We start from the raw sequence: 23,893 nt of genomic DNA on the forward strand, positions 1-23,893 counted from the left end.
TATAGGGCTGGAATAGGATGAAGTTTAGTCACCATGTCTCTGAACTTTTGACACTCTGGCTGGCTTTTTTCTCTATATTATTCCCTATCCAGTCCAGATGTTTCTGCACATGAACCGCCCAGCCATTCAGCTTATATTTTTGGATGGCAAAGCCTTGATTTTGTCTTGGGATGGAGGACATCAGAATGTGGAGACTACCCATTTTTTGTGGAAGGACTCCAGCGGCTCTGGCATTCTTGCATGACTGGATGTGGTTACTGAGACCCACAACATTCAACTGCTGCATTAAAACTGACCTTGGTAGAGGTTGTGTGATTTCTGTAGTGTTTCTCTGGGCTGCTTCGGGTGCAATGTTATGTGTTTCTGAAAGACTGTTCAAGCTGCTGGAAGTCCCACATGAATGACCCTTGAGATTAGTGGCACTCCGCTCAGCCTGCGTTGGCCTGATGCTGCCTGCAGCCTGTGCTCCTGACGGGCCTTGGTGTTTTAAACCCAAATTCAGATCTGTTCCTCCCTTGAGACATACGTTGAGAGGGTTATACTCTGCTTAAGTCTGTCTGGTAGTATTTCTAAAACTGGTGGTAAAAACTGGTTGCTCACTCCTCTGGGCAGATTTCCAAACCAGCTCTGCTCCCAGCAGGTCTCACTAGGACAAGGGAGTCAGGCTGAGTGCTGCAGCTATAAACAAGATGAAATGGGAAGATTTTTCAGAAAAGCTGACTTTGGGCTATCCTGGCAACCCCCCTTGTTAAACTCCTTGTTTTGGGCCACAGTGCTTGTAAGGGGTGGGAAAAGCATGTGGAAACCTGGCCTCTTCCTCAGAGCTGTCAGGGAAGCTCAGGCTGCCTGAGAAGTGAAAAGCTGGGTTTCCTCTAACAGCGGTGGCGTTCTCCATTGCTTGTACGACACAATTTACATTATTAAGTTGCTGCAATAAACACATGATGAAGGCAGAAAAGGAGAAAGGAAGCTCATATTTTCTAGTCAGAAGATTAAGAGCAACCTAAAGCGTGCAAGGACTCCGGCGTGTGCCTTACTGCAGGCACTGCCAGCGGTCCCATTGTGTGCAGGCAAGGCAGAGGAAGGCTAAGCAGGGGCTGAGAACACACATGAGTGAGAATATCTAAAAAGTAAAATAGGCGAAGATAAACCAGAAAGAGCTAAAATCCAAACCTGTAATTCAAAGAGGGATACATTATTCTGCTTCTTCCCCCTTCCAAGTTTTTGGGTGGCCAGTTCTGACTATAAGCTGTATGGAGCAAGAAATGTGCCCTAACCTTAACAGAATTTGGGATGCTGTTTAATTTGCATGGAGTTGTTGTGGTTTAACCTGACAGGCAGCTAAATACGACACAGCCACTCGCTCACCCACCCACCCTGCAGTGGGATGGGGGAGAGAATTGGGAGAAAAAGTAAAATTTGTGGGTTGGGATAAAGACATCTTAATAGGACAGAAAAGGAAGGGAAAATACAAAGGAAGGGAAAATACTACTGCTGCTGCTACTACTACTACTGATAGAATTAGAACATTCAAAACAAGTGATGCACAATGATCGGCAGTGATGTGGCCAGCTTCCCCCCTAGTTTATATGGTGACCATAATGTCAACTGGTATGGAATATCCCTTTGGCCAGCTGGGGTCAGCTGTCCTGGCTGTGTCCCATCCCAGCTTCTTGTGCCCCCTCGCCTGCTCACTGGTGGGGTGGGGTGAGAAGCTGAAAAGTCCCTGACTTGGTGTAAACACTGCTCAGCAACAATGCAAACATCAGTGTGCTACCAATGTTATTCTCATCCTAAATCCAAAACACAGCACTGTACCGGCTACTGGGAAGAAAATTAACTGTTTCCCAGCTGCAACCAGGACATGGATGAAATGAGAAGGAGAAAAAAGGAAATCCAGGCTTAGCAGAAAGGATAGTTTTTATTGTGTGAATGCAGTTGTAGGATGCAACCACATCGGGTAGCCAGGAAAAAAAAGAAAAGCATGATGGTGTTGCCATTAGGCGTGCTAAAGAGCACTGGTATTGATGCCAGTGCATACTGACACCAGTATGAGCGCTTACAATGAGAGCAATTACTACCAGATTCCTGAGAAGGTGGTGGAATTTGCCAAGCACCCAAAAAACAACCAGACCATTTTCAGGTCCTGATTATTTCCTAATGAACTGCTTGATCCCAAGGGCCTATAGCAGCCATGAAAGTCTGCCTTTGCAAAAGCCTCTTAGAATAGTTCCATTCAAATACAGACGTAATTACACCTCTCCTCACAATATTATATTTCAAATATCCTCCCAGTAATCAGAATCACTGCAGTGTGTGAGGAGTGAAGAGCTCCTTTATCCTCACAGCAGAAAGCATCTGAACTGTTATGAGCTAAAGACGTTTTATAATGGGAAAGGCTAATAGAAAAGGCTTTGAGGCATCATCAGTCACAAAAAAGGCATGAGCAAATCTGAGTCTGACAGCAAGCAACAATGCTGTCCCTTTACAAGAAAATGCTCCGATGGAGAGCAAGTGAGAGAGAACAAGAATCCCCTTTCTCCCCCACAGAAAATCACAGCTACAGAAAAGTTGTTGTACATTTCAGTTTGTTCCCATGGTTTTAATCTTCTGACTTGCTCTAATTATTCCTGTTCAAGGCTGATTTATGTTTGGCAACTCTACATTAAAAAAAAGTTCCCACTAACAGAACAACGCTCATGCTTGCAGGCAGGACGAGGGGAATATGACATGTTAAGATGCAATGTGAACAGTCATTAAGCCGAACTTTCTATGAAAATATCTCTGATACTGGCTGTACCTACTGGTTTTGCCTTATTTGCAGTAGGACCTTGGTTTTCTGTCTCCTCTTGATGAAGAGCAGAAATGCTGACCTCATAAGGGATTTCTGCCAGTTTGCTTTCAGGGGTTTTTTAGTACTAATACATAGTGTATTTAACAACTGCATGTTTTTTATATGAGCAGTACATAACACAGTAGTAAGCCCGTAAGAAGTTTCAAGCAGCTCTAGTGTGTTATGCCATGACATTCAGAGCTCTGCTTTCCAGAAGTATGAGTTTTGTCAGTTGTACTTGGTATCCTTGTGTTGGGATGGTCACCTCACAGGTAGGAAGGAGTAGGATACGTCTGACAGCTAGGTAACTGGGAAAGTCTGTAAAATCCAACAGTATCTTATGGATACTGAGTTCCTATAGATTGTATCAAAATCAGCATCCAGATGTTTTCCTACTAAGGGAAAAGTGAGGAATGAGCTGCTGTCTTTTCAGAAACTGCCAGTCACTGTGATCTGGAGATGAGCTTGAGGGATCTGTCAGAAGGAAGCAGGGGAGCCATAATGGGTGCATATGGGACGTGGTAAAGAACTGAGATTTGGATGTATAATAAACAGCATGGAAATCTATAGGAAACCAACCTTTGCTAGTTCTGCTGCTCATCCAGAGATATGGACTTTGCAGTTTCTCTTCAATGGGTATGGGTGTGCATTCACAGCGCAGAGGTGGGCTGTCTGTGGAGGTGACCATTTTTTCAAATAAAAAGCAACTGGTAGTTGTTATTTGATCATGGGACAGAAAGTGGGACCACAGATAAAAGCAGCAGAGCTAGAAGAGGAGCCTTCCTCCTGGAAGTTATAGCCGACTGGCTCCAAAGGCATTGCTTGGCATTGCAAGGGGGACTGATGTGCCTCTTGTCACCTACACATAGGAAGATACACAAGCAGCGAGTAAGTCAAGTCGTATTTAAAATGGAGGAAGAAATACTAATCAGCGAGCTGTAGGCTCATGAGTGTCATTGCAAGAAGCTTTACTGAAACAGCCTGCAAAGTCTGAGGACTAACTGTACGTAGAAACAAACTGAGCTGGCTGGACTGAAAGGCTGTAATTTACTAGATGAACAGTTTGCAGAGATAGGGTTCAGTACTAAGTGAGGGTTGCTAAACGAAAAAAGAAAAATATTATTCAGTAGATATCGATCTGTCTAATTACATGCAGGATTTATTTAAAGTGGAGACTAGTCTGCTTTAAAAAAAATATAGTGGGTGTGTCTGAGTGCATTTACTGTTGGAAGCACTGGATTCCCACATGTGGTATCATTTAGTTGTTTTTACAATATATAAGAAGGAATGCATTTCTTGATACTAAATTGTCTTGTCTGGTAAAGTACAGGTGGTCCCAGGTTATATCTATGGGGCTATCAAAGTAGCATTTGACATAATGAGGGCAATTTTATATGCCCCATGGTCATCAGTATTTCTGAGGAGAAGAACAAGAATGGGCCGAATACCAAGGATTTGTCTGACAGCTGCTCTGTGGAAAGGGCTCTGGATCTGCACGGCAAAGTGGGTGAGCTGGAGCTGGAGCTTCATGGAAGCCACGCGGCAGGGGGGTGTTCCCAGTCCCACTTGGTCTCCATGAGTCACGGGGACTGTAGGAATTTGGTTTCTTATGAACCTGCTAATGAGGAGTGGCGGATGACAAACTCCTGCTGGAATTTTTTTCCCAGTTTTCATTAACCTCTGTATAGATACTCTTTTAATTAAAATAATCTTGATGGCACCTATGAAAAAGCTGTGGGGGTTGCAACAGCAATTAAATGTGTTGTCAAAAATGATAAACAGCTTGGTATCACAGGAAGGAAATTAACACTCTGACCAATAATGGAACAGTAATCTTAATCCAGAGCTTTTTGCCTTTCAAGAACTCCTTAAAATGAATGGGTTTTGGAGACCAGGAAATTTTAGAACCAGACAGTTAAGCAATAGGTGCCATAAACCATCTCCATTTTAAAAGTCAGTGTCATACTGGTGTAATGGTGGCTGATAGCCAGCCAGCAATAAATGTGATGTTAATGAGACAGTAATAACGGTGTATGTACAAAACCTAGACTATTTGCCTAATTTTGGGGTATCAGAAAGATTAGGAATTGTATTCAGTGTTAGGTCCTGGCAGTGGAGTTTAACAGCGATCTGCATCAATGCTGGTTGTCTGTTTTGGGTTGTCCACTGCAGGGAGAAGGCATGTAAATGCTGGCAGGCTATTCACTGTTGTGAGAAAGATACAGGATTTGAGAGCCTCAGTTTCTAGATTATGTCACCCTGAGTCTTTTATTACCTGGGAGCTGTGCTGAGCACATAAATACACAGGTCTTTTGGTAAATTACAACCCCCCTAAATCATGGTGTTTTGTTCATTCTAAAGGCATTGTTTGTCCTTTAGATGAACTGGTACCACATTTGGTCAGGCACAAAAAAAGTCAAACCCTCTCTGCTGGCCCATGCTGGAAGGTGCAGCCCTCTCCCCAGTCACACCAGTTTCAAGAGGTGCAGATGGAGCTGCGGTGGGTGCAAGGACTGGGTCACTCTCCCCAGCACGCTCACAGAAGAACTGGTGAGAAAGGCTGCCAGGGAAGGAGCAAGCTGTAAGAAGAGCCACAGTTTTACTGTGGGAGAGGGTGACAGCTGAGTGAACTAAATGTTGGACTCCAGTGTGTCCTTGGGAGAAGAGAAATGGAAATAGTCCATCAGTAGGCACCAGGCAGGGCAGATACAGGCAGGCTTGTAGGACCTGGGGGTAGATGAGGCTGTCATTATTCAGAAACTGAGTGAAAAATTATTCTGATTTCCTGGCTACCCCAGTTGCAGTGCCTGAGCTAAATGCTGCTCAACCTGTCACAAGGGCAAGAGGTGAAGGATTACCAGGGATCCTTGTAACTAAGGGTTAAATGGAGAAATTTAACGCCTGTGTCAGCAAGAGAAGGGCTGACAAGTTTAGTAAAGATAATCCTGCCTTATCCTTATCCTGCCTCCCCAAATGTAATCTAAGCAGAGCTGCACCTTGGCAGTTAGGGCTTCCTTTTGCCCTTCTGCTCCCACCCCTGCACCCTGGCTTATGCCCCTCTCCTTCACATCTGCTTGGCCTACTCTCAGCAAACATGAGAATTAAAGGATGGGGTGACAGCCTGTCATGTTCCTGGTTAGAGGCACCTGCACAGTAACGTGCTTGAGATGTTTCAAAGCGAAGCAGGTTTCTTGTCCTGCTGAAGCTTTAATACCTGCTGTCTTTTCTGGTGATATGTGTGCATCCATCTACAATGTGTGCCCATCTACACAGAGGGTTTTTTTATCTCCCTTTTTCATCCCTAAAATTAAAATGAATCTTTTCATTGACTCAGAGCTACATCTCTCAAAAGCTGTGATTTGAGTAAGAAGATAATAAGTAGCAAGATGTTAAAGAAAGAGCTTATTTCTTGCTTGCTTTGCGATAATGTCCAGCAGTGTAAAAAGACTGGATTCTGTTATACAAGAGACTAATTCAAAATGTAGAAAGAGACATTTCCTACCCCAAGGTCATTTGCACTGTAAGGAAACTTGAAACATCAGAGCAAAAAATCAACGTGTAAGTATGGAGAACTGGGGAACAGGGCGACAGCAAGTCCTTCTTTTCTTCTCTGCTAAAAAAGGTACCGTTTGTTCCTCACAACCCTCCAACTTACTCTTATGGTTGACTCACATCTTCTAGTGCGTGTGGATGAAGGCTTTGGCCTGAGGGATGATGACAGCCAGGGCCAGCTTACTTCATGGACTAATTCAGGAGAGAGTCTTCTGCTTTTAAGGAGTAGCTTGGAAGATAGCCCAGCAGGCAGCAGTGGCTGGAGGAGCCCTAAGACTGACCAGCCAGGTATAGGGTGTTCACTAGGTGAGCAGGACCAGGAGACAGGGACTTAGAGCTACAAAGGTGACTCAAAAAAAAGGTGTCAGTGTGTCATGGGAAAGGGCAGTGATGGAGGACATCAAGGGGGTTGATGGGAGCAGAATAACAAGCAAGTGTGAAAGAGGCAACGGGCGAGGAAGTTGGAGCAGAGAGAAGAAGACAGCCTCCTCGATGATGACAGAGTTTGGGGAACTGAACTAAAAGCTTCCCTTGTGAGGAAAGCCTCATAGCTGGAGATCTCAAGGGATCAGTAAAGATGTACACTGAGTCACAGTGTCAGCCTCCAGACCAGATGTATGCAGAAAATGACCATGCTTTCTTATTGATGTAAGAGTAAAAACTAAATGCAACAGAAGTGAAATGTGTCATTTCCAAGGTATTTTCATACTTCACAAAGCCAGAGGTTTAGAAGGTTTATTTTATAAGTCAGCAATAGGCAAAATGTGAAGTACTTCTAAGGAAACACCTGTGTTGAATAAAAACAGTAACATACCAGACATAACATGGGTGGTAAAACAAATGTTTAGCTTTCTATGTAATATCATTGATTTTTTTTTTACTACAATAATTTCATTAAAAAAGATAAACCTACATTTGTTGAAATTGTGGTGTTGTCCCACTACTCCTGACAACAATGATGTTTTAAAAAAAAGTTTTTTTAAACTTTCTTCCAGTAAACCACATCTGGATTTTTAACCTTACTGAAAGTTTTTATTGTGCTTCTATATCAGACTCTATTATAATGGAATTGTTATTTATCTCCATATTTATCCAATTCCTCCTTTGTGGGCAGTCTTATGTTTAACAGGGTCTTTAATTACATTCCTCTACTAGCTGACCACTACAAAAATTGAAATCCTCACCACAAATCTGTACAAATGTTTCCACTTGCATTGGAAGACAAAAATAGAATAATTCCATGTCTTTTTGGACGGATGCCTAGCTGAAACTATGCAGGGTTTGACTGACAAGAGGATGTAGTCTTTGCTGAGAGCACTTTCTTTAAGGTCCTTTTTAGTCTTCAGAAACATTTAAGTAGATGAATGAAGAGATGATTTATCCTAGTTTCCCTTCATTTTTGTTAACTTTGCCTGCTTTTTAGTAACTTTTGTCTTCTGCAACAAAATCTTTTCAGCTCCTCGGGCTTACTGAATATATAATCACAAGCTGGTAAGTAGTAACTTCAGGAGTTCTGATTTGAAATGGCACTCTATTCTTTTGTGTACAGCTGTAGTAGAAGAATAAAACCCCTTTGTGCAGCTCAGCAAAAGTAGAATTATTTAAATGCTCAGTATTTGCCAGGGTTATAACTGTAAAGTGTAGTCTTTCAGTGGTGAATAAATACGGCTAACACATAGCTCAGCCTGCGAATGCAGCGGAGAGACTTTACTTAAGTAAGTTCAGAATTATTTTGCATCCAAGTGAGCTCTCCTCACTGTGCGGCATGGCGCATTATCTGTTTCCTGGGGAATGTGGATGGGAGCTTACAAAGCACAGCAGGTAATTGGCTGCTTCAGCCGAAAAAGCGTATTTGTCGGTATATACAGAAAGAGAATGAGAACAAATGGTAATTATTATCGTGTGATAATATTTGTCCATAGTCTTCTGAGCTGCCTGTGAGATTAAATCCACACCGATGCTCTGTAACAGCAGTGAGTGTTAGATGTGATGTTTTAGCAGCTGAACAACTTTTTCTGTCAATGCATTTTGGACTGGAACGTTCATATGCTTTGAATATAAAAAAGAATGTGAACGTGTATGTGGTAACAGTTTTTCAGAATGATTTCTTCTGCAGTTCAAGACTTGTGTTTCTGGCTCTTAGCATATATTTTTGTGTCATTACTTTACTTTGAGCCATATCTTCATTTTTTGTGAACGGTCCTATCTCTGAAGTCCATGGAGAGTGAGCATAGTGCAGCCTTGAGGCAATTATTTCTGTATTTCTAAAACTTGCATACACTGATGCAAATATTTCCTCTTGGAAAGGGAAAGCTGTTACTGGGTTAGATACTTTTTCTCAGTTGCACATGTGGCAGTTTCTACAGACAGACTGAAAAAAAGCTGCAATGGTATTATCTATGCTTTTTGTTTAAAGTGGTTCACGTCCAGATGGGTGTGGAAGTGTGCTGGCAGTGTAAAGACAGTTGTACCAAGTTCCTCCTAAAACAGGGCCATTTTCATGAAAACCTTTTTTTTGCTGTTTTTTGTTTCCCTCCTCTCTTTAACTAAATGAAGCATGTGGTTTAAATTCAAGGCTAATAAATGCTAGAATAACATAAATCTATTTTAATTTTCATAATATATAAATTGGTAACACCCATCCTACCCCACTCCCCCCATACATGGGGCTTCATATTTTAAAGATTCATTTGTACAGGTAAGTATGGATGACAAGTCTCACTGAAATTGACACAGGAGTATAATATTCACTTTAAAAATCTTCGCAGTTTCATGTTGCAGGACTGCGGTCCTTGTACAGTTTGGTTTTAACTTGTTTGCTGAAAATCTTACCAAGAAACCTGTACAACGTTTTGGAGGCTGAAATTGTGCTGCACCTGTAGAAGCAGATAAAAATGAAATATTTTATGGATTTGGTAGGTCTACATTACTGTTTGTAGGGATGATACTCTGAAGACTGAAAAATAGCTCACACATTTTAACACTTCACTATTCTCACTAGTTTGTTTCCTCCTCTTGGGTAAAGAGGAAATCAAAGTGTTCCTTTGCTTCTATTATACACCCTTGTACTCTTTGAGATGGCTTTAAATCTCCATCAGTGTTGTACAAGGTAAAATGTGTAATAAAGAATTAAGGGAAATGGGGTTAAGACATGCAATGTCTAATAAAGGATATTAGTATTTATTGGCAGTCATCCTTTGGCCTATGTAAACTTTTTTTTCCAAAGGGCACTTACATTGCTATTGCTATCTTTACAACCATCATTCTGTGTGCCGATGCGTTTTTTCCTCATTCACCCTTTTTTATTATTTTTTGAATGCCAAATACTTAATGTGTCAATTCTGGCAGAAAGCTCTGGTGATGAAAGAGGAAATAAAATGGCTTGAAGCAAGTTGCTGGAGAGGCACATACAGGATGGCACAGCCATGGAAAGCTCTTTGGTTTTTCACAGGAGTTGCACAGCAGTGTTCATAGCAACTTAATGAACACAGGAGGAAGCACATATTTTTCTTGGGCCCTGAAAGCAAATGTGGTCTCAGAGTGCAAGGTTTACTACCAGTGTAATCAGCTAGAGTAGCATGAGTGACCGTGTGCCAACTTTCTTTTGCCTCCTGTGTACCTGGCCCAATTAACTCCATGCTTCATTCTTCAGTCATCTCCCCAGGTGGCTGTCTGGCCTTAATGGGCCATAAAATGGGTGGCACTGGTCCATATGGAAATGCCTTGTAGTGTAGGGGGTCTCATAGCCCTTCATAGGGGTCCCTGAGAGTGTCACAAATGGCAACACTGTCTAAAAGGAAATTCAGAGGTTGAGTACCCATGCTCTCTTTCTCTCGCTGGAAGAGTCCTTTTGAATATGGTCATCAGATGAAAGCTAGATCGGTTTGGGAGAGCTGCACAGAGCACCCAGTAGAATGAACTTCTGTTAAGCACACAGGAAAAAGAACTTCAGCTGGGATAAGATACTGTTGTCCTTATCTCTTAAGCAAGATTTCTTCTTTGCTTCTCGCTCCCTCCCTGCCAAGTGGTGATTAACCATAACTTTTCTAATGGACTTCTAAACAGGTTGTGCTTAGTTGTAAGTCAAGTAGCTCAGTTGTTTCCCTACTATCCCCTCTGTGTTTTCTGGACTCTAACCCTCCATCTGCAGATGTCACTGGGGTGGGAGGTAGCAGAGGGAAGATGGTCTGGTGAAAGATGCTCACTCTGCAGACGTCAGACTCCAAAGGAAAAGCCCTGGGAAGAACTGAACTTCTGCAGGTGAAGCTCCACAGGGAGGGAAAGCACCTTGTGCTGGGAGCCCAGCAGAAGGCAAGAGATCCTCAGGTTTTAGGTAGGCTTATACTTGAAAATGCATTGAAAACATTTTAGCAGGCTTGTGACCTTTAAAAGAGATTGGAGCTCGTTATTAGTTAATTTCTACCTCAGCATGTTTATGTGGGTAGGTGCTGTATATTAAGTGTGAAGAGTACACAAGTGACTTAATTCAGTATTTCATAGAAATTGTGTAGCGCCAAGGAATGTATTTGATTATATCCTGTTCCTGGGGTCTTCCATGGAGATGTGCTCAAGCTCAGGATATTATCCAGAGTGTCAGGATTGAAACCTTTGATTAATACTGGAGTAGGTCATATGAGAAGATCTGGGACTCTGCAATACTTTATGGCTAAGCCAAACTTCTCAGATCCTTCTGAGTGTGCCTCTGACATCCAGACATTCCTGTATTGATCTTGTTAGCTCAAGGAAGAGGTGTTGCCAAACAAAAAAGTAACAGTCTTGCAAACCGACCCAAATCTACTAGGAGTGATTTGGAGGAGGACTGAGAATTGGAAAATAGTATTTCTGACTCTTACTTTGCTGGGAAAGTAGTGACACATGGGGATAATACACCTGTCTCTGTCCCACTTATTTGTCTAGCAAATTTAGAACATCTTGTGAAAGTAAACCTGCCCAGCTCTTCTGTCATGTGGGAAAAACCCGTGGCACAGCCAGAAATGGTTGGGAATCATTCTTGTGTGAGCTCCCATGGGGACGCAGGGCCACTGGTGTCATATCTGGTAGCCTAAATGGGCACCATTTCCTCCCTGATTACAGAGGAACCAGGTAATAACCCACTCAACTTCTTTCTCTTTGTGTTTAGGAGGGAAGGGGTCAAGCACTGCTCTGTATGCCATGCCTAGCTCTGTCTGAAAAGTGACCACAGTATTCAATAGACCAAATTACTTGCCTGATGCGTTTCAGAAATTGAAAATTTGTTCTCAAACATGCTTATTTTTGGACCTTAATCCTGGTTAGATCACGTTTCAGAAATTGAAATTTTGTTCTCAAACATGCTTATTTTTGGACCTTAATCCCGGTTAGATCAAATGACAACAACCTGGTTTCTGTGGTCCTGATTGCTCTCTCGTGTAGCTGCACATGATCCTTTGTGATACCAGAATGCCAACTCATCAGAATTGCAATAAATCAGAGTTACTGAGAAAAACTGTTGGTCAGACCTAACAGACACCAGTGAAAAGCTACTTCCAGAGAAATGATGCTGGTTTTATACATTCAGATCTCCAGACTGTATACCCTGGCAGAGCCCTAATGTACAGAGCCACATTAATTTGTCTCTGGCCAGGATAGGCCCTCATGGTTTTAAGTGAGTGAGATATGGACATGAAAAAATAATAAAATCTGTGACCTTGTATCACACAGGTGTGCCTGGAGAGTGCTGAGATTAAACCCAGAGATGCTGGCGCCTGTCAGATCTGATTTAGTGACCTCTCCCTGCAAATCCAAATGCTCCTCACTGACTTCAATAACTGTTAGGGAAACCCAAAATGCCCAGATGTTGATGGATCACTGACAGCCCAAAACTGCTCACTCTGATGCTTTTTGGGTTCTTGGTCAGGAAGGAGTTAAAACCAGTGCTGGAAGAGAGCTGAAATATTTAGAGTAAGAGATTTCCAGAGGGGGCTGCACTGGCCAAGGTTGGGCTTAGAACTTTCAGCTGCTCTACTGCTCTCTTGAAATGTGAAAGATGTAACAAATGTGCTGGTTGCAAGGGCTCCCGAGGCACAGCTCACACTGTCATTAGGCATTTGCCCAGTTGAAGCATCAACAAATTTTGGAAGTAAAACCCAGCTTGTCCTGGAGTTGGGCACAGCGCGAGGTGAGTGAGAGCTGTCCTGTGTCACCCGTGCCAGGCTGTTGAGCTGCCCAGGTCGGATGTGAGTGCACCAGCACCCACATTCCCAGTGTGACTATGTATGTTAGCGGGGACCCAGACAGTGCAGATAGACAGGACGCTCAGTGCAGTGGAGTCAGGGTTAGTAAAAATGTGTTGCTTTATATTCAGTGCTGTAATTTCAGCACAGCAAACATGAAAATGACCGTCATGGGCTCCATCTCCCCTTAGGGGTTTCCCACAACAAGACAGTGGATCTCATCTGAGGCAGGACTTCCTATGCTACCAGGGCTCAAATCCCCATTTCTTTCCAGACCTATACCCTGTCACCAGCTCTGCATCTCCCCTCCTGGGGAAGCAAACATCCTTCTCCAGCTTCTGCTGTGGGGCAGCAGCTGCTGAGATCCCGGTGTCACAGGGAGGCCGTGGCCCAGGCTGGACTCGGAGAGGCAGAAGCCGGAGTGCTAAACAAACCTTGGCAAAATCTGATCATCTCTTAGCTAAACTCTTAATTCCTCTGGGGTGTTGAAGGTCTGCTGAGGGCAGCCAGACAACTCGTTCAGCTCTCTGCAGCCAGCTGTGCATGCCTGGCAGGGGAGTTAAAACTCACTGAGGCAGTATGGCTGTCTTTCTCTTATTACTCACTTTTTAAAGTGGATCATCCCATGTTAATTATTGTTCTCAGATACATCACTCCTGATGTATGGTTCATAAGTAAGAACATTACATGTGTTGCCTTTGATGAAGTCAGGCAGTGACACGGCACAAACTGCATTCATAGAGCCCTTATTGCAGGGGAGAGCTGCACTGCGGTTGTGCCTGCAGCACATGGAGCTGGTGACCAGGTATAAAAACCTTAAATTCGAAGAGTGTCTTGGAAGCATTTCTCAAGAACAGAGCATTTTGCAAGTGCTGTATTTCCAACCAGTGGGGGCTGCAGTAGGAACAGATTTTTTGTTAGTTAATTTCTGTGCTTAAGGGGAAGCTGCTTCCTTCCTCTCTTCATTTAATTCCTTTGCTGCTTTGACCTTCACCTGTGCGACTCGCTCACGGAAATCCTCTTGGGAGGATCAGTGTCAGCTCTAATAAGCTGGCTGTCACTTTACACCAAACAGAAAGCAAATGTTTCATTTGTTAAATGGGCCAGTAGAATACATTGCCTTTTTCCACCATCCTCGGTTTTCTTCTAGGGAAAAGCGTTTTACTTTTATGTGACTGAAAGTGCATAAAGTGGATTGGAAACTGCAGATTTAAGTGTCTTGAATGTAGACTGTTATGTAAGGCTTTTCTTTATTTACCTGTTGTGCTGAAATACTATCAGTGTTACAGCACAGGCTCCGGTCGCAATGAATTTTCTTGTGTTTCCAGTAAGAAGATAAGGGGTACGCTGTGTAAGAACGCACTCACTGGGAATTTCATTTCTTTAGCAAGCTGCACAGGAAGGCAGAGGGAAAGTAAGATTACTGCACTGAGCTCTTGGCTGCCAATGCAGGGCGCAACACTGCTTCTCGTTGGGACTTGTGCCATTGACTTGATTGTGAGCAGGACAGCTTTTCTCTGTCATAGCTTCTGTTGTGTTTATTTATTGCTCCCCTTCCACTGCTGTTTTGTGTTGACAAGCACAGCCTGTGCTTCTCTACCAGCTTGCACAGGTGGGTTAGATTTACACTAATAAGCTTGGAAAGTATTTGAGAGTGGGTGTTTGGGGTTTCTGAATTTAGCAGTTTATGGAGTGCTGTTAAATGATTGAAAAGTGTGAAATCAGTGCGCATCACTGACCAGCCACCTCAGTGGAGAGTAATTTGAGACAGGAAAAGAAGCTGGCAGCTTCAGCACATGAGAAGAAGGCTATGGCTTTCTTCTGTGAACCTGGAGGTTGTGTAAGTATAGTTGCTTCTGTGGATTTGACTCTGTGTGGTGTGTGGGGGTTTTTGTTTTTTTTTTTAAAAAGCTGAATCCAAGTCTGTATGTGGTGCTAGATGATGATGGTGCGCCATCATCCTCTGGTTCTGCAGTAAAACTGTACGAAAGCAGCCTTTCTTATATAAAGTAAGGCCTCTTGGTGATGCTTTTGAGGGGACTGGCTGCCCAGCTCTCAGGGCAGCTGAGAGTTTTCTTGCTCAATATTGTTTGGAGGTATTCCACAGCATGCAGCAATACCCCAGGAGCTATCTCCTCCCCAAGGGCAATCCCCCATGAGCTCCTCAAACTTCTGAGTCACTGCTGTACCACAGGAGCCTTTGCCAACAGAGGCTAAAGGACAGCAAGCTGCTTAGTGCATGTTATAGGGGGCTGCTCAAGCTTTGCCCTGGAGATAAGCTTTCACCCCACTGGCTGCAGAAGTGGGGAAGGTAGCCTGTCTCTTATATCTCTGGGTGTTTAGTTTGTCCTTGTCTCACGATCTGCATAGGCTGGAGACTCTGGGCTGAAATCCCTCTTGGTTAGCTCCCTAACTTATGCTCTAAACTAAGGGCAGTAACTGAAATAGATACCTGTGAGAATGATTTCAAGATTTTAAATCTAGTCAAGTCTACAATATACTGTCTATCAGTCTGACTGAGCTTTGAAACTGCATATGTATGACGTATATGTCTTCTATGCAAGTATCTGTCGATGTATCAAGAAAGACCTTGAAAACTTCAAATCCAGACCCCTGCACTTGGCCCTGCTCTGCAATCGCCATGGTTTTGTTGGTCCAGTTTTCTAGATTTTGTGTTGAAGTTTTTCCTGGATGTATCTGATAGATGTATTTCTAAGGCTGTGACTTGCATAGATTAGTGAATCTGATATTTAGTACGGGGTTGTTTTTTTTGATTTGGTTCAAACTTCTGAAAAAAAAACCCAGTCGCAATGCTTACAAAAAGGGGCTGCCTAATCATTAGGAAAAACCCACCACTAAAACTTCTGGCCATGGCAAAACTTCACCCTAAGCAAAGTACTCTGTGGCCATTAAGCTGCACAGCTTGGAAGAATTGACTTCCTCAACAATGGCTCAAGTTTGTGGCTTTTCAAATGATCAGAGCTGGAGCCCAGAGAATAATTGTCTGTCCAAGCCACTGCCCAGGTGGGAAGCACAGCTGAGGTAACAAGCCTTATAAAAAAAGAGAAAGAGATATCCTCTTTTTAAAGAGATCTAGGGTTGACTTCACTTAAATATATACTCTTATTTAAATATACAGACTGTACAAACTTAAGTACAGAAACAACAACAGATAATCAGCCTGTAAAATGTGTAAGCAATAAATATCTTTCAGAATATATTACTTGCAAATAAACCTAGAGAAACAAAAGTTTCTTTTATGGTTAGAGCCCATCATGGGAAAGTCATCAAGTACTCAGACTTAGCGTGATTTATTGCTGTTAATTTGACGAATAGGCAACACACAATTAAAAGGTAGTTCAAACTTTATCTTTGGTAAAATTTGGTCCATGCCACTCCCATGGATGTGAACACAGTTACTAGTTAGGAAAATGCAATGTTCCCTTGTGTTGGAGCAAGGCATCTGTTGGAGGCTTTGCAGACACATTACTCCAAGAGTACTGAAACTGGACAAATAATGATTTATGAACTCAGACTTTTCTCTAAACTTTATATTACTTGAAGCCTTCTGTGTCAGTCTCTGTCCTAGAGCAAGAAGCTGTAGTGTAATATAGCACATTTTGCATACAGTGAGTCTATTTCAGAATTTTGTCCTACATATAGGGGGTTTACTACTTACAGTATCCATATATGAATTAGGAAAAATATAGGTAATATCCTTAGAAACTCATGATCTAGATCTGGGCTTAGGGCCTTAACTTGACCATTACAAAAATACCCTGGAGGAGCAGACGTAAAACATCAGCATCCTCAAACTATTTCATTTAAAATATTTGCAGCTTTCTTGGCTGGAACACCATCATACTCTCATCATTCAAATTAGGCTTTCTATAATCCATTGTGAGAAAGCTTTCCTGGCCAGAGAATTGCCTCTCACTGTTCCATGTGTTAAGGATTAACTGGTTTAGTAACTTTAAGATTGTATTTCCCTCTACTAGCTGTGCTCATCAGAAAAGTGTTGGTAGGCACCCATAGCAATCACTAAATAGACTGTCCTGATCGCCTTGCTGCAGACGCATCACCCCTGCAAAGAAGTAGGGCTGCTGGCAAATTAGTTACCACAAGAAAACAAACAAACAAAACCAAACCCCAACTGGCCGGACAGTCAGCATCATGTGATTTGGCAAAGAAATATAAAAGACTGCTTTTATTAATCCAAAGTATCATTTTGAAATTAATAACGACTCTGAAACTGGAATAAATCTTAAATATGCTCCCTGGTAAGTGTCTTCTAAGCCTTCATTGCTATTTTGTTGTCCTCTACAAATGGAGAAGCAATTAACTGGCTCTGAAATTTAGAATTTGGAGAGAAAATTTTGCACCTCCAGAATCTGTTTAACTTTGAAAGTTAAACTGTTGATGTGTGGCTGTGATTATGTACTACATGTGTGAACCTACATTAGCACTTAGAAGCTGCAACTGAGGCTTTATAGCTGGGATGCAAATTTGTGTTGATTCCCACATAGAGGTTGGGTTTCTATGCTTTAGAAAGCGGGGCAACCTTTTGAGGTGGGGGTGTGTTTTTGGTTTTTTTGGGGGTTTTTTTTGTTCTGCTTGACTAGACATAGGTGTGCATGTTTGCTAGTTTTTTTTGGGAAATGGAGTTTAAGGAAAAAAAATAGCTTAGGCCATAACTACCATGTGAGTGGAAAATGTGCTCCCAAGTGTGTGTTGGGATGAATACAGCTAATACCTGAGAGAGCTCACTTCAGTCAAACAGCAGCTGTAAATTCCTTAGTAAGTACTTTGGAGTTATACTCTTCTTCTGAGTGTATAAATCTGTCCTCTCCCCTGCTTCCTTTCTTTAAGCCCCCCCAGATCTGCTTTTACTTTCTGTCTCCAAAATGCCCCCAAGCCCCCACTGTCTGGCAATCCAAAAAAGTGTGCAGCTTCCCATTGGGACCTTCAGAACAGCTGTGTACAGTGAAGATTATCTCACATTGGATCTGATCAGCTCTAGTAAAAGTTAGGTTTTATACAGTTATTTTCATAATATCCTGCAGGAACCAATACATCTGGCAGAAAGGTCAACAATGAAGTAGGCCTGGGTACTACGAACAGGTAAAAAATGATGTAATAGTAAAATGTATTGCCGGTGTCTTGTTGGTGTTGAAGGGTGGCAATGTGACAAAAATAGTCTGTGTTTTGGTCTGAGCATCACGGTGATTGTTTTGTATGGATTTGAAAGCAGAGAGAGGATAGACTGTAAATTGCCAGGACTACTATGAAGCCCTTGGCCAACCTGTTAGCGTTGCTTGTTCATAATAAAGCACAAAAATGGCAAACCAGTTCAGTTGTAGCTGTGAATGTGCCACTTCTACATCTTGTTTTAAAAAAAATTGAGGACAAACATGCAAAATGGAGAGGACAGAGATGTCACTTCTCTCTCAATTTGATCACTTAAATTTGTAATGTTTCTGGATCCTCCTTACTCCCTTCATGATGATGGGTGGAAATAAAACCACTGTCTTAATTTTAATACTGATCTGAGCATGATAACAATACAGATGAAGTTCAATGAAGATTAACAGAAAAACACTGCTTGCCACATTAGACACTATCATTACAGCACAGTTCCTTGTTCAAACTAAAGCCAAAGGTGATAAGGTGCTCTCTGGATGCTCAGGGTTGTGTACTTTGTTACTGTACTAATGGACAAAAGAGAAGCGTTTACTTTCTTTATGGAATAACTTAAAATAACTCCCCAAAGACAATTGAATTAAGAAAAAAAAAAAACAAAACCCAAAAACCCAAACACAACCACAAACCAAAGGCCCTGTTGTAGAGGTGGAAGAAAAACAGCAGGACTGCACTGAATAAGGTAAATACTATTTTTTCTCTCTTTAGTTGTAGCTTTTGCTGGGAATGGCAGGCACCCACCCTGCAGTGCTCAAGGGCAGTACCAGAATTCATGGACTAGTGTTCTGTCATTCTCTCTCTCATCAAAAACCCCCACATGCAGAAAAATGACCTTGTGTCAGGATGTGATCTAGATAATATTGTTTGATTTAAGAATATTCTTCTTCTTCTCTTAGTTTCTTGGGAGTTTCCATGGATAAACATGCCATCTAAAAAAGGTGCTTATAAAACGTGCACTTTCCTAGAGTGAAGTTATTTCACAAACACATGGTGGCAGATTTTGGAGCTATTTCCATGGAGAGGCTGGCAACTGTGCCTGAAGGACAGACAGGAGAATAGTTTAGGATTAATCAGGCTCCCTGTGCCTTAAGTTCTTCTTTATGATCCTGGTTAGCAGCTCTTGCGCCTAATGGTACATCATATGAGAATTTCAGTTTTTCTCTCAAATCTTGCATTTTTTGGACACAGCTACGAAGATGGAAATATTTGTGTCAATCTTATTTGCTTCTATTTTCAGCAGAATTTTATTTGCCGTTGTCAAAACCTGAGCACAAGAAGCTACGTCACAAAATGATAGTAAATAAAACTTATTATAAACAAACCAAAAATATTGTTGAGCACCGTGAATCTCTGTACCATTTACCAAGGGCAGACTACAGTTTAATGGGCTTTGAAAACAGAAACATTAATTTAATCAGATCTATTTCTATGGGAAATAAATGAGGCAATTCTTATCACATGAATAAATTGTTCCTTTACAATATTGTTTTGCACCATTATTGCTTCAAGTACCACTTATGTAATCTCCTAATGAAAGGCCTCTGTAACAGCAAGCACACCAGGTACAGAAAGGGCTTAAAATTCCCAATTCCTTTCAAAAGCAAATAGTGTGTAAGAAAGAAGAGAAGGAGGGGGAAAGAGTAAGAAGCAAGAACTCATTCTTTTGAATAATAAGAACAGGGAACTAACCAGGGGAGAAAAGTTCTTATAAAAGGATAATATGTAGAGTTTTTCACACTGCCTCAAGTTTTCTTTGTTAAAAATGTATTCAGGTTTCTACAGCCTTTTTCAATTTAAAACACTTTCTGAGGTTTTTTTTTTTCCTCTTCCCCGCAGCCTAGGCACCTCCAAAATAAATTTAAGGAATGGGCACAGGGGTAATTGATTTGAAGAAAATGAGATGAGGATGTGAAAGAGGGAGTAATATTGCTAAAGAGGGAATGATGCTGCTTAAAGGAGGGAACTGCCCCATCACAGTGCTGTAAAAGTAATCTTTTAGCTTTCAGGTTGTATTAACTCAATTGCTTTATTAGTTATTACATATGCTAAATAGAAATATAAGTCCAGATTTTTGAGAAATAATGAAGTGTGACTTTATGTGCCAAATCACTGTTCATTACTTGCTATGGATTTGATTCCATAAACAAAATGCCCATCAGTGGAGATAAGATCATTTCTTGAATGCCAGACAAACTCTGCAACGGCTCCAGGTCCGTAAAGCAATGCTTGCCTTCCTCCCGTTGACCTGGCTGCCAGCTGCTACTTTTGGAAAGAAAATTCTGAGTTAGTGCCTGTTCCCCTGTTTGTTTGTTGGCTGCTTTATTTTTGGGTTTTTTTTTGGGGGGTGTGTGTGTTTTGGTTTGTTTTGGGGCACAGACCAGAGTCTTCCCAGAGGCCAGACCTGTAGTTTGGTTGGCTCAGTCTCTTGATTCATTAAGGCTGAGCTGCTTCACTATTTCCAGTAAATATGAAAAAGTACATCTGTGACAAAGGCTTTTTATTTTTATTTTGATTGCTGTGGAGTTTAATTGCCTCGAACTGGGGCCAGCCTTTGTTCTGTCTTGCAGTTAAGTAACACTGGCGTTTATGATAGCTTGCAATTACTGTGCAAACTATCATTTTTCCATTTCAAAGGTTACCATTTCTCCATGCTCACTGCATTATCTAAGATACCACAATTATGTGCATCTTCAGAAAGAGGAAATGGCTGTGGCACATCACATACTGCAGTGTGGTGAGTGTAGGGAAATGTATTTTGGGGGTTTCTGTGATAACTGTTCTTATGGAGCCAAACTTCCATAAGTGTCTGAAGAGACAATTTGGTTCATTGCAAATACTGTAATGCCTTTCCTAGGAAAACTTTAGATCAGCTATTGATTTTTAAGTGAATTATACATATGTGTAGGAAGGTAAGCATGAGCTATACTGTAGCAAAAATAAGTTGGTGAATACGCTAAATTTCATTTAGTCATAGGCACACATGAGAACAGGATCCAGGAGTCAAGAAGTACCAATATCTTTTTCTAAGTAGGAAGTGTTCTCAAACTCTGAAATTAAAACAGATGTGCAAAGACACTACTTCCTACAGGAATTGCTAAAACAGCAGATTGGTGGCGCCAGACCTGGGAAAACTCTGCTGTGTTGGTATTTGTTTGCTCTGATTTGTTCTTTGGCTTCCTGGAATTTGTAGAGTTCAATTTCAAATATGTGGTACCTAAAAGCAAAGCAAGGATAAATCCCTATCTTACGTTTTTGTCAGGGGTTTGCTATTTATTTTTTCAGGCAGTACGCAATCTGCATATGACACACTGCAAGTGGGAAGAAGAAGGTTTCATCATTGATCTCTGATACACTGGGTTCCTGGTGGCCTCGCTGTTGTGGAAACTGGGGGATATTTACAGAGGGATTTGGATGTGTAAGATCTGCTGCAAAAATAGATGCAATTTTAACATAACCTTACACAAGAGGAGTGTAAATTCTTCTGTCTTTGCCAGTGAATTAACTAGGGGATGTTGAAAAGCTATGTTGATTAGCTTTTGCCAAAAGCTGTGGGGGAGAACTATGGCACAGCCTTTTAAGTTTGACAGCTTTCAACTCTTGTAGAGCTAATCTGTCAAGTTAATTTTTTTAATAAGAGATGAACTTTGCATAGGGATTTTGATTAATAGTTTATTATATAAATGTCGTACAAGATCACTGTTTGTTGGTTTATTTTTTTAACATTAACAGAGATGTAACAATAACCATGTTCAAACACTTTGACAGCTTGATGTACTGGGATGGCCAAAGACTTTTTTTTTTTTTTTTTTTTTTTTTTTTTCATGACAGAGCCTTTCATGGCTTTGGGACAGCTGGTAAACACTTGCTTCATTCCACATAAAGGGCAGAATCAGCTGTGCTTATTGTTGAACAATATAGTGTTGATTTGGGGAAGAAGAGACTAAAACCAGCAGGAAAATAAAATCCCGGAGCCTGGCTGTGACCATTGTTTTGCAGCCCATCTAATATAGGAAGCTTTATCTCCTCCTCAAAGTCCTTTGTTATTCAGAACACAGGCCTTGGATTCAGTCTGCTTTCCCATATCTTTAATGCTTTCATGATCTATTTACGTTTGTCCTGGTCTGTTCTGTGGCTTTGCTCATGCTAGTGTCTTTCCTAGTGGACAGGAGACTGCAAACCCTTCCCGCAGCAAAGGCCTCCTCTCCCAAAGACCACACACGGTGTTTGATTTGGCTTCTGCTGTAATAAGGCAGCCCCCCATGGACGACTTGTAGGAGCTGACTTTTTGTTTTGTCTTGGTAGTGGTTTTAATAGTGCATTAGTTCTCTGTGTGCCTGACTAATGAAAGAAAAACAGGACATAATTTGAACCTTAGATTTTATAATGGCTTTAGCCTTGTCTTGAAAGGTGAGGGAGATTTAAATGAATATCTTTGCAAATTTATTTATACAGTTAATGATATATATGTTTACATTAAAAGTGATTAAGCTTGAAGGGGGTTCTTAATACGTTTATAAAAACTGGATGGCTAGTAGATAGAAAAATTATTGAGAAAATGACGAAGTTTGTGTAGTAGAAGTCTGTTAACTGCGAGTGAAAGAAGATTCAGTTCTGTAGATAAGTCTGTAATTTCTTGGACACTTAAAAGCTCTTTTAGAGCCATCTGAAAAGTTTTTATGCTTCATAAACTTGGCACAAGAGTGTCTAGTGTATCAGTTTTAAAGCAATTTTACAGCTTACTTGTCTGAGAAGGGGAGTTGTGGTACCAGGGAGGCCAGAAACCTCTATGGTGTTATCAATAAAATCAGTTATTGCCTTTCTGTACAAGCACACAGCATGCATGGAATGAACAAAGCCCTTCTCTGCCTCCTACTCTCTGTTTATGAAGTCTGCTAAGCAAGAGGCGGAACTACCTTTACCTAGCCCAAATGGTAGCTTCACCCATTCCCATACCCCTTTGAAACAAAAAGAAGCCAGACATGGTTCTGATCATACCCCTGAGTCAATGGTAGCTGTGTGCAGTCCCTCCTAGGACTATGAACACTATTTTGTAATACTACCCTCAAATGGTGTGCAAATGGATCAAAACCACTGCATGAATGTTTTAAAATATAAGCAAACAGTGAGAACTTTTGAGATGCTTATGGTTTGTCCACAATAATATATTCTTCTCAAAGTGATTCACCATAGAAAAGGACTTCAGTGAAATTGTTTGAACACTGAGCAGCTGGCCAAACTTCAGTGCAACTAAGCTCTGTTGACAGGAATCTGACATAATTCAGTGCTGATCAATATTTGTATACCACAGGCTTTGTTAATGGCATGAAAAGAAAAGGTATTGCTAAAAGAAAATGTAAGATACTGCTATAAAACCTGTTAGGCCTCACTGTATGTAGCTGTATTTTGTTATGGTGCTATTGCAGAAGAGTAAAGTCCAGACTTTAAAGTGCCACTAGAAATTGTAGGTAATAGTATAATTAGATCAAATGCAAGGTATGTTTGTTTTTTTTTTTTAATGCTGCAGTATCGAAATAATATTCTCTGGTCTGACAAACCTCTGGTGATGAAAAGAAGTGCTTGTGCTGACAAGATGTCAGTAGGTTCGCTTGATAAATAAGGTTCACAAAAGTGGATTGTTGTATTTATTCTGGAGGGGTGTTACCACTCTTGTGGGATGGAAGTGCTCTGAGCATTGCAGTGCTGGTTGCTACAGTGGAAACATTGTTCCTTATTTGAAGGATCTGTGTTTTCTAGTGATACAAGAAGACATTTCTTGTTAGGTAGTTAAATGAGACTAATGTATGCCAGTCTAGGATTTCATGGCCAAGTACATGTACACATGCTGTTCTGTGCACTTGCAGTAAGTTTGAAGCTTCCAGGAAGTATTGGACTACTGCATTTTAAATACTGTGATTGTATCTCTGCTGTAAGGATGCTTCACTTCCTTAAGTGTCGGAGCTACTGTAAGTATGATAGAGATACACAGGGATTTCCAGCATTACTTATATGTGGCATGTGACCAACAATATTGGGATGTTTCATGTATTCATAGCTTATTGTGTGTTGGAGGATCCCAGATTAATGGAAGGATTCCTCA

The 23,893-nt window shown here is 41.4% G+C and overlaps 1 protein-coding gene across 1 annotated transcript in view; it reads left to right on the plus strand.

Moving 5' to 3' along the window:
• Positions 1-7,613: 7,613 nt before the first annotated feature.
• The window catches only part of INSC (INSC spindle orientation adaptor protein), a 138,376-nt gene continuing 122,096 nt past the window's right edge, over positions 7,614-23,893 (plus strand). The window contains exon 1 of the mRNA XM_056354826.1: positions 7,614-7,876. The gene's annotated coding sequence lies outside the window, so the exon portion shown is untranslated. The remainder of the gene's footprint in view (positions 7,877-23,893) is intronic.

The sequence above is a fragment of the Falco biarmicus genome, chromosome 10 (genome assembly GCF_023638135.1).
Source record: "Falco biarmicus isolate bFalBia1 chromosome 10, bFalBia1.pri, whole genome shotgun sequence".
Classification (NCBI taxonomy): domain Eukaryota; kingdom Metazoa; phylum Chordata; class Aves; order Falconiformes; family Falconidae; genus Falco; species Falco biarmicus.